The sequence below is a fragment of the Parasteatoda tepidariorum genome, chromosome 12, assembly GCF_982258835.1.
Source record: "Parasteatoda tepidariorum strain Cologne lab strain chromosome 12, Ptep-v5.0, whole genome shotgun sequence".
NCBI classification, from domain to species: Eukaryota; Metazoa; Arthropoda; class Arachnida; order Araneae; family Theridiidae; genus Parasteatoda; species Parasteatoda tepidariorum.
In genome coordinates this window covers 28,304,256-28,315,912 of record NC_141766.1, presented here as the reverse complement: position 1 = coordinate 28,315,912, position 11,657 = coordinate 28,304,256, and the positions used below count along the sequence as shown (strand labels likewise).

Sequence of the window (11,657 nt, the reverse complement as noted above, 5' to 3'; positions counted from 1 at the left end):
GTTTTATTTTCATTTTTTATGAAAAAAAATTTTATTTTTGATTGAACACAATTTGATTTTAAATTGAGTTCATCAATTTTCTTATCTACAATGTGCAAAGAATGCAAGATTTTTACATTTTGAACAAGATTTCGAACCATCTTAACAAAGCATCTTCTACGTTTTCTCTTTCAGCTCCACACAGTTTTTTCGATGAAACCATGTTTTTGTCGTATGCCGCAAGAATTGCACTTCGATTTTTCCAAATGTTTGAAACTGTAGATTTTGACAAGGAAAATTCCTTACACAGTGTCAATTGATTGGTTCCATCATCAATACGCTTTACAATTTTAACTTTGTCCTCTATCGAAAACGCTTTTCTCTTTAGAGAATTTGCCATTTTCACTGCTTTTGAAATAAAAATCTTGTCTGAAATAGATAATGTAAGAATATGAAGAGAGCAGCTGTAGAATGAGTTAAATTGTTGCCCTTCTTGATTGTTAAGGGGTGATTTGTAAAGAATATGGTTTGAACAGATAAGAAAATTCCAAAAATTCAGCAGGTGGCCAAGTTAACTAGTTGTAGAGCAAGCTTGGGGAAAAGAGATAAAGCGAGACTTGGCAGGAAGGGAGGAGTATAAGATAAATGATCTGTTTGACATTTATTACAGTATAGTTAAAAGTGATAAGCATAAAGGAGAGTAATATGACACATTTTATAGGAATGCATTCATTTTCAGTCCCAACACCTACAAGTTTAAAGATGGAGGACTGAAAAAGATATTTAAAGAAATGAAATTTGAGTCCATTATAACCGAGTTTCCAAGTTCTAAGCTGTTAACCTAAACTAGTCGTGCATAAATTGTAAATAAATGTAAATAGTAATTATTTAAGGTGAAAACAAAAAAGCCTACCTTTGTCTTCTGATGTAGCCAATATCGGAACTAACTTTCAGAGTTGTAATCATCCGCTGTCACAACTTGAGCTGCATCAGTCATCTTCCAATCAGAAAAAAATAGTTTCTTAGAGTTGAAGGGCTTGCTTTCGTAGTTTTAATGGAAAAAGAACACTGTGACTTGGCAGCACCTGAAATACACAAGACAATATGGGATTGTTCTATTGTCAACAGTTTATGCACTTGTATATGAAGCTAACATCACTTGTGGCGTGCAAATATCTGTAAATCCTTAACATTTCTCCAGTCATCTTTTGTTGACATACAGAGCTTTTGTAAACAAGCAACTGCCACATTATAAGAAACATCAGCGATGTTTACATCTCCTACCTGAAATTTCACATCAAATATTGCTGATAACTTCTGAACTTTTAAGTATTATTCTCAGTAGTATCTTTCCAGTATTAAGAAATAAAATTATCTCAATTATTTCTTTGGTTAATATCTATACTTAAAAGTAAATTAAGGGGTCTATCTTTTTTAAAAAATTCTTTATCATTATAATGCAATTGTAGACTTCACATACTGAAAGGGCCCTTTTTAATGAACTTGGCATAACTTTCTTTAAAAAATTTTTATTTGTTCTAAAGTATTGATAAAAACTTATAACTACGAAAGTGTGTATAAAAATGTACAAGGAGTGCAATGGGACAAAAAAAACTTAGTTCAACAAAACTTAGCTGGCAAAAACTAATTTCAAAAAATAACCATGTGTGATGATCTACTGCCCACTGAAATTAAACTACTGAGTTGAAATTTGACATGCTGTAAGGATATGCTGTTTATGTATGATATGAAAGATTTTTATTATATATGTGTGTATATATATAATATATATTTAAATTTTTTGCTGTAAATAATACTTTATCCGTTTTTCTTTCTCAAGGTCTACATTCTGAATGCTTGTACTTGAATTGATTTAATTAAAGTGGAAGAAATGAAATGTCACAAATAAATTTCAAGGGCTTAATGGAAAAACCAGGTAAGTGACATTTTCATAATGTCTATTATCAGAATAAGAAGAAACAAAGTGGTATCCGAAATATTTTTATCGATATTTTAGAAGCCTGGGATAGTTAATAATCCATTCCTTATTTAATTCACCATTATCTATTATTGAAATAAAAATCTTGATGCATACTAAAAACTTAGTTACGCTAAAATTAAAATGGGGGGGGGAAACAATTTTGCTACATTAAACATGCCTGTATTGATGCGACCACTTTATGTTATTTTCCTTGATTGATATATACTCCTTTGTGACCACGGCAGATTTAACATGCACCAGTCACCATTTTATACATGGGTATTCTTCGGCCGGCTGGATTTGAAATCCCATTCTCACAAACACGACTTCAACTCCCTGCCAACCAGGCTATCCCGGCCAAATTATTAGTTTATTTTATAATAGTCATTGAACAGCCAACCCAATTTCGAGTTTACGACTGCTAATGTTCAACTTATTAGACTTCTAATTTTAAACTCAATTCAGAACACAAGGGAACTCCAGGATCAAGTATTGGAAGAAATTTTTGTCTTGAAGGGGGACGTTTTGATGGAACTGACCAGCATTTAAGTTACATGATGATTAAAACCACAAAAGCTTTCCACTGTCAGTCTGACAACAAGGGGACCTATGATCCGTCTACCACTGAGGATATTTTACTTCGGCACAGTGGCTGGTGTAAGCCGGGTGAAGAATTCGTATCGACCAGTCAACACTGGGATTCGAACTCAGTGCCCTTGACTCCATCTTCACTGGGTAATAACTCTGCAAGAGGTACCAATTTTTCTTGATTTGCCAAATTTTAGTCATTTTCAAAATGTAAATAGAAATTCAATCGTAATTTTTGTAGAATAAAAAGATGGAAATAAACCATTTTTCCTCTTAATCTGCAATGATTAATCAGAAGCAACCGTGAGGGTTAGTGTGCAAAATGAACAGGGGGTGTAACTTTCTAGTTTTTTTAAATACTTGTTAAATTATTAGCTTTTAAAGTGCATACTTTAAAAAAATAAGAAATACATTTTTCAGTATTAAGAAATAATAATTAAAAACTGTCATCAGCTGGAATAGAACCCGCGATCTCACAGTTTTGTGTTAGATTTCATAATCATCAGCCCCAAATATACACACCTGCCTTGCGGATATTTAATTATTATTATATTTTTTTTTTTTTAATTTAATAAATGAAGTTATTTGGATACTTGACATTCTTGAACTGGATACTTTAAATGCTTGACATTCGTTATTACAGAATGAAAAGCTTGGAAAGACAAATATTAGTTAATATTTAATTAAAGAAAAACCCGTATTGAAATCTAACGAATTGTCCCTGATAAATTTTGTGGCAATAAGAAAAATATTGAAGCCTGATACATGTCCGGATTTTTGAAACACTTTCTAGTTTTACTATTTAATCAAATTGGTTTCGATGTCTTTCATCCTGCCTGTCTCATTAGTGATTCAGCATATTTCGATATCATTTTTGATTCGTTCTTACTTAATATTAATTTGTTTGCTACAATTAATTTGTATAACTTTTTTACTACATTTTTGCGAGGAGTTTAAAAATATAATATCGAGGGCATTAACTGAAGTTAAATTGACTTTTTTTGTATGCCTCTTTTACTTACATCATCCACACACCCACACGCGACCGACTGCTTCTTAGAAACAGATTTTAAATAGTCTCTTGATCAAATGATGGGACAAAATTTGCCTTTTAAACAAATCAAAAAACTTTTCTACTTTTTAAAATTGTTTATTTTTAAATAATTTATTAATACTCAAATTGTTTAAAAGATATGTTCTTTTTCATTGACAACACAGTTTTATATTTAATCTAGCCATTTATTTATATTTTTTTAACTTATTTTTTATTTGTTTTTATTTTATTAAATTAAATGCACAGATTTAAAATAAAAACAAATCTGCCAAAATTTTATAAATAGATCTAATTTGCAATTTTAAGAAGTTATTTCAACTTTGCTTTAAAAATTTGAAATCCTTATAAATTAAAAAATTTTGATGCCTTATTAACTGTAAACACATAATAACAACAAAAATCAGGGAGTTAAAAATAGAAACAAGTATGATCAATAAACAATAAAAGCATAAGCTAACTAAATAAAAGAATTTTGTGTACGAAATATCATATTTTACAAATTAAACATAATTCATATTTCGGGGATACATGGAAAATTAGGTCAGACAGGAGGTTTGAACAATATTTTTTACATATATATTAAAACATTTGTTTAGCTGATGATCACTTGATTTCAATGCTCTATCAAGCAATATCACATGTTGCTTCTGTTTATTAGCAGTAAGTAAAATTACATCTGTTATCTCAATTTCATCCAAAATAAACCACATCAAAAATTTTGGCAGATGAGCCTGTCAAAGAGGGAATTGAATGGTGGCCCACTATTTAAATAAATAAAGAAAGAAAGGAGTTCACGGATTCATGTACGATTAATTTGGAAAATAACAAATTAAAATCAATTACAATAATTAAGTAAATTAAACAATTAAGCTAGTTAAAACATTTAGGATAATTAAAAGGAAAAAAGCTTTTGTAATAAATTGGAAAACATATATTTTGCAAAAAAGAAAAGTTAAAATCAAACGAGAAGCTCTTTAACGACAATGAGACACAACGGAAATTTCGAAACAGAGTGACCCTAAACAAGATTCTCCCACAGCCCTAGAAATTTTTTACCCAGAAATCAGACAAAAGGGTGTTTCTGTGGACAAAAGAGCCCACAGCAATTTAAAGAAGCTGAAAACATTTCCCACAGTGTAAATTGAGGCGGCTATTTGACTACTCCATGGAGTACCGCTTTTTAGGATCCATGGACTACTTCCATCACTTGTAAACACTTCCATTAGATTTTGAAAAGCGTTCGCCAATGCAAAAAAGAAAAAAAAATGTATTTTAGGCTTCAGAGGGCTCCAGCTCCGAATAAAACTTTAAAAAAAGAAGGAAAAAGTTGGATCTGGGGGCCCATGCCATCTCGGGGCCCCAAGCTACAGCTTATTTAGCTTATACGTAAATCCGGCAGTGATGTTTGTGTTCGATTAAATTCAAAAAGAGTGAATAGGTTTAGAGAATATACAGAATATAATTTTTTATAATTCATTTAAAATAACAGACACCTTAGTAAAACAGAACATGAAATTAGCTTACGGAAGTGAAATATGCTATTTTAAATTATTTTGAAGGCTTAATTAATTTATAAAAGATGTAATATAAAAATTTATAATAAAAAAAAAAATTAAATCTGAATTTCTTTTAAAGTCAATGGACTAAAAATTTCAGATGATATTTTTCATTCAACAACCTGTAACTAATTGGAAAATAAATTTATCAAATATTTCTAAATCTTCAACTTTTTATCTTTAAACTCCTTGTTTACTAAAAAATATTTATTTTGAATTTTTCCTAATTTGGTTGACTTAACCCTCGAATTGCCCTGCCCAAAGATACATTAATAAATTATTTTTTTAACAATTATTTTAAGTTGACAGAGTTTAAAATATTCTTATTGGCACATTGCAGCATTAAATAAGTAATAAAAAATATTTAACATTCCATTTATAAAAGATTTTAGTGAATATATTTTTATAAAAATTTTTGGAATATTATTAACACTAGATTGCCCAAAGTTATCATTTTGACTGCTTTTTAATTTCAATTTAAAAAAAACAATGATTTATTAAGATATGATAAAATGTTGTGTTACATATATGACACAATTTCTTAGAATTTTGTGACTTTTTCTACAACATATAAATTTTTTATTGTTAATATTTACTAATAACTTGTTATATAACTATAAATAATATAAAAAATATTAAATTAATTTTAAACATATCTTTACAAATTAGTTATTTCACAATCTAGTCATTTTGACTGCTTTTGGGCAATATGGTATATACTAAGTTTTAGTCTTTCTAGTGTTAAAAATGGTAAATAGAAAATTAAAATAATGAATAAAAACATCTGCATAGATACAAGTTTATTTGCACAGGTAACAGAAAATAATTTAAACTAAAACTAAAATAAAGTGTAGAAAACATATTTTTATACTTTTGATTGTAGGGAACATAATGTATTTAACGATTAGATAAAAATAAACTTTGAGAAACTTTCATAATTACATTATTAACTCTTTCAATAATTATATTATTTAACTAATTTTGAAAGTTACAAAAGAGATTTAAAAGATTTAAATATTATTATTATAAGATTTAAAAGATTTATAACATTTTTAAAGGATATTTTATCTTTGTTTTTAATCAGGAATGAGAAGTTTCTTCCAACGAAAATAGAAGAAACTTTTAATCGTGAAATTTAAAATATTTAAACAGTTTTAAGTTTGTAACTGCATCCTAGTTTAAATAAAAGTATTTTTGAATTACTTAATATTATGTAGTAAAACTTAATTGAAGTAAAACTTAATTGAAGTAGCAAATCACATACCTAACGTAAGACAGTAACGTAAACAAAATAAATTCTTTATTGCAAATAGCAAATTTTTGTAAACAAATAACGTTATACTCTAACTCTTAAAAAATCATATTTTTAAAATCCTCCATGTAAATAAATGTTTGACTAAATGAATAAATGTTTTTTAATTGAACGTTACGTGTAAATACGAGATTACGCGCTATCCGACATTATTATTATTTACGGTTGATGCCATTTCAGTAGAGGTACGAATTAAAATAACGCCCAAGGAATTTAAAAAAATTATGGGATTGTTTATTTACTTTTTTTTTAAAAAATAATAAACTTACGTAATTGATTTGGAAATCTATCTAAAAATTTTGTTATTGATCCAACATAAGTTTTACTTTCGAGTCGATTAGTGTTAATACCTGTTGCGACAAAATTACGTCGGGATGTTAAATAGTTTATCATTCATAAACTTTAATAATGATCACACTTTATTTTAAACACGTCTCGGGAGCCGAATTAAAGTTTTGTTTAAAGCCGGTTGGTTAAAGTTTTTTTCTTGATGTTCACTAGTCCGGCATTGTAATTCTGACTTTAATTTATGTCATTTTTTTTTTCCAAAGTGATTCTGTTTAGTTATTAGCCTTTTTTTTTTTTTTTTTTTTTTTTTAAAAAAAACGTTTTACGTTTGAAAAAGTGTAACGCGTCTTAACCTTGTTTTATTTTCGATTTTGTTTTGGATTCTTTCAATAGTTACAAATGGTGTTTCGCGATAAAGAATTTCTGTCTATGCTGTAAAATTAGTTTTGTAACCATGCACTTATGACTGAAAGTATAAAATCTTTTAACCTTTTAGTTTTATTTGTTTTCTCCCAGTATTTTGGATCAAATCAAATTATGATAATGTTCTTTCATTTAAATAAAAACTTTTCTGGTTATTTTAATTGGGGGTTCGACGTTACGTTTTATATAAATTGATAGATATCTCTTATTTTTCGTAGGTTTTTTTTTTTTGTAACACTACAATCGCGTTTTTTTTTTTTAAGTGTTTGTGACGACGATTATCGTTTCCTGTTTTTTATATATAATCCCCGTGGCAGAATCGTGGCGACATTGTCGCAGAACGTTACCGAGTTCTTGCAGAAAGATTTTTCTTTTGGGAAGTGAAGAGTTTTTTTTTTTTCCTGTAGAAATTTTCGAAAGTTTTTTTATCTTTTCTTCAGAATTATATTCAAAAGATGCCTTTCTCGCATATCCTAGTGGGGAAGAAATGTTTTTTCTATTCTCATTTGAGAATAACGAAAAATAAAGATTAACGAAGTAAAAAATTTGATTTTCTTTTATGCGGAAAAGTTCGTTCATTTTAATGCAATTATTACTATCGATTTCCACATAGTTTTAAAATCAGATATTTTTAACATAATTTTTATTACAACAACTGAATCTCGAAATGAAAACGCGCATTTAGCACCCCTTTTTTGAAGAGTCCTATTTACTGCTACGGATTTCATGATTTAATTTTTTTTAATGAGATGATGATTTACAAAATGTGAAAAAGGAAATAATTAGTGTGTTTTCTACCTACAAAATGCGAGAATATAGCCCATAATAGTAGAACAAAAATAATATTACATATTTAATTAAATTATTTTATTTCATCTGAAAAGTTTTTCTTTTTTTTTGAAGTTGATGCTTTTGTTACTTTAATATGCATATTTGTTTTTTTGTTTTTTTAAGTATCTTGCAGATTTTATTATTAGAGAGGTATGTCGCAGAAAGCCCCGAAAAATTCTGCCACGGGATATATAATATATATTTTTTCATTTTCAAAGCAATTATTTACCAATCTTTACAATTTGTATTGTTAAAATGTTATTTAAAATTTTCTTTCGGGTTTTGATAATTTAGACAAAATTATTATGGAAAAAATTGGAAGAGAAATTTAACTTTAAAATTTTTTTGAGTTTCAATTTTGGCTTTTCGGTAGGAATTTTTACTTTTTATTCTGAGCATAGGTCGTTTTTATTTTCTTTCAATTAACTAACTTTCTTTCAGTTAACTAACTTAAACGTATTTGATGCCTCCGGATGCGTTAATAAAATAAATAAATGAAGAAAAAAAAAATAACGCTTTCGCTATTTGAATTTCCATCTTCATCGTCTATTTCTTTTTCTTGATATTTTTACTATATATATGTTTTATTTTGTCCGAATAATGAGAAGTGAACTCAACTTTCTCAAATGGTGAAGTGATTATGAGCAGGAGGCGTAACCTCTAAATAAGAGAACGTAAGTTTTTTATATCGAAGTTGGAGAATTTTTATTGCATCTAGTAGTTTAATTTAGCGAAAACTATAAGCAGGAAAATAATGATTCTTTTTTACTATAGTTAGTTAACTATAGTATATTATAGTTAGTTAGTTTTACTATAGTTAGTTAAAATAAGCTATGCTGGTGGCCGCATGGGTAGAAAAAAAAATTCTTTCATTTTGTTCTATTTTTGCTAATGCCTATTAAAGATATTCACGTATACGTTCTCAATAATGTAAAGCTAAAAAAAAATTTACGTAAATTTTTTTTTACAGAAATTTTAAATTTAGACTTTTTTATAATTTAATATAAATATTTCTTTGTTTAAATGTTGGAAACAAAAGATAAGAGAAAGAAAAGTAATAAATCATTCCCGATCGGTGGGAGCTGTAGGGGTTAGGGCTGCACTATTTCGTGTTCAACGGCATTGCGCACAAGCCGCATTACTTCGCGTCAATGCGGATCTAAAGCCAGTCCTTCACATTGATAGTTCAACTCCTTAACCACTTAACCATCGCGTATGAAAAAAAAAGTATGTTTTAGAAGAATTTTACCAACTTTTAAGGAAGTTTTTTTTTGTTATATTTTCTAATTAGCTTTAAAAGTAATTACAGCATTAAGCCTGGAAATTCAACTTTTTACGCATATTTTATCAAGGGTCGATCCAAGTGGGAATTGGGGCTCTCAGATTTAGGTGCATTTCGTAACCAAAAATAAATGTAAATAAAAGAAAGCTTTTATCGGGTATCTTTATATTGGATAAATCTCTGTTGTGGACTAATCGCAAAGACATGGTTCCCAGTAGATCACCGAACTCAAGCATCACTGGCTGCTGGTAGGTGACCACTTTGATACCCTGCGTAGGGACCGAGGGTGTGCGGCATCGGTCCTCGCGAAACTTTTCTCCCGTTAAGGTCCTGCAGTGGACTGATCGTTAAGAAACGGGTTCCCAGCAGATCACCGAAGTCAAGCATCACTGGCTACGGTCAGTGTGCGGGTGGGTGACCACTTGGGTCAGTCTGCGTAGGGACCGAGGGTGTGCGGTATTGGTCCTCGTTAAACTGTGCTATCGTAAAGTGCTCGACTTCTCGCTCAGGTCGTCGGGCTACCGAAGCGGGGGTGCCATCCCCTCCGCAGAGGATCAAAACTGTGATGGCATGTCTTCGGATCATCCTCCGGGATGTTTCCCAGACCGTCGCCAATAGCCCATTGTGTAGCTCTAGTGCGACTTAAGTACCTACCTACCAGTATGTCATGAGAAGCTCATAAATAACAATTTTGAGTGGTAAATTTTAAATATTTTTAATTTTATTCAGTAAAAATGACTCGAAAAAAATGTTATGAAAATATTCAATCTTTCTTAATGAAGGATGCAATTTAAGACCATCTCGTAATTATTATAAAAATTAAATCTTAATTCAAAAGCTTTGGTTTCACAAAACCAGAAACTTTTTATTTTATTATTTGAGAAAGCGATTTCGTTGTCATGCCCGTGCGTTAAAGGAATAACTACTTAACAATCGCGGCTAAGTTAGATCCAGTATTTCATACATTTTAATATTCTTTAAAAGTTATATTTTCTAACTAGCAGTAAAAATAATTATAGCATCATACTTAGAAATTCGACTGTTGCGCTTAATTTATCCGGGGTTGAGTCTGGTAGAAATCAGGACTGTTTTGCGTTTTCTTGACAAAAATTAATTCCTTAAAAATGGTCCCTTCATGAAATTCTAATTTGTGAAAATGTTCCTTCACGAAATTTCGTTTTATAAAACCCCACAAAATTGTTCCACTGCCGATTTTCGGAGAAAACGATGTGATTTTACTCCGACATTTTCACGAGCTAAGAAATTCGCATATCGTACTAGCGTATTTAAAAAAAATATCAGTTCAGAAAATGTTGTAGAAAATGCCTGAAAAATTTTCTAACAGCGAGAAGTTACGAGTGAAACACATTAATAAGTGAAATCTCAGTTTCGACCCTCGTATTAATATCGTATTAACAATGTCAGAATTTTAAAAACCATGTGTAAAGGGCTGGAAAAAAATGTCCACGACCGAAAGCGTCAACTCGAAACCGAAATTCACATATCGTAATAGCATTGTATTAGGGGGACCGGAAAGTAATGGCGTTTCGGCGCATTTGATATTTGTTATCAAAATTTTGTTTTTAGCAACAACCTTTCAATGCCGGATGAAAAATGGATCGAAAAAGATTTGTTTTTTAAGACTAACGAATATTTAATGCGCCGAAACGACATTACTTTCCAGACCCCCTAATATAAAAAATGCACATGAAAAGCCATGTCAAAAGAATCGAAAAAATTATGAATAACTTCCGAAAAAATAACAAACAAGCGTGAAATTACGATGTAATCGTCAACTAATCGAATCCGACAAAAAGTGCCTCAAAATCGAAATTTGAACGAATTACGTCGAAATAACAATACATCGAAAATGATTAATTTATTCGTCGTGGCGATAATTCGTAGCGCAAAATTTGTCGGGGGGCAGTTCAGCGTGAGCATAGCCTTCAACTTTAGACATACTTTAGACAAATATAAAAATCATATATGATTCAAAAATCTATAAATAGATCATCAATTCTATAAATAGAAGAGCAATAAAAAAAATGATATAGAGATGAGAAGAGGGAGTGTGAAAGAAAAGGTGAAATTAACCTCATTAGCAAAATAATATATCCTGTTAAAGCAAATTGACAGAAAGCTTTCTGCATACTGAGTAACTAAAAATCTGTGAAACCTTCCTACCTCTCCTCCCCCCCCTCAAGTAGGAGTTTTCTTAGAAAGACAAAGGACATGTCTCAGGAAGAGAGAACTTTCTTGTCCTACTTCAAGAGGGCAAAAAAGAAACCTATGATTTCTATAATCTTAGTCAAAAATGTCTTTTGCACATTTAAATTTTTTTTTTAGATTTTATCTTTCCACAT

The 11,657-nt window shown here is 29.8% G+C and overlaps 1 protein-coding gene across 1 annotated transcript in view; it reads left to right on the top strand.

Annotated features, from left to right (window-relative positions):
- The window catches only part of LOC122268880 (uncharacterized), a 63,344-nt gene that overhangs the window by 43,339 nt on the left and 8,348 nt on the right, over window positions 1–11,657 (top strand). The window contains exon 3 of the mRNA XM_043039669.3: window positions 1,820–1,915. The gene's annotated coding sequence lies outside the window, so the exon portion shown is untranslated. The remainder of the gene's footprint in view (window positions 1–1,819; window positions 1,916–11,657) is intronic.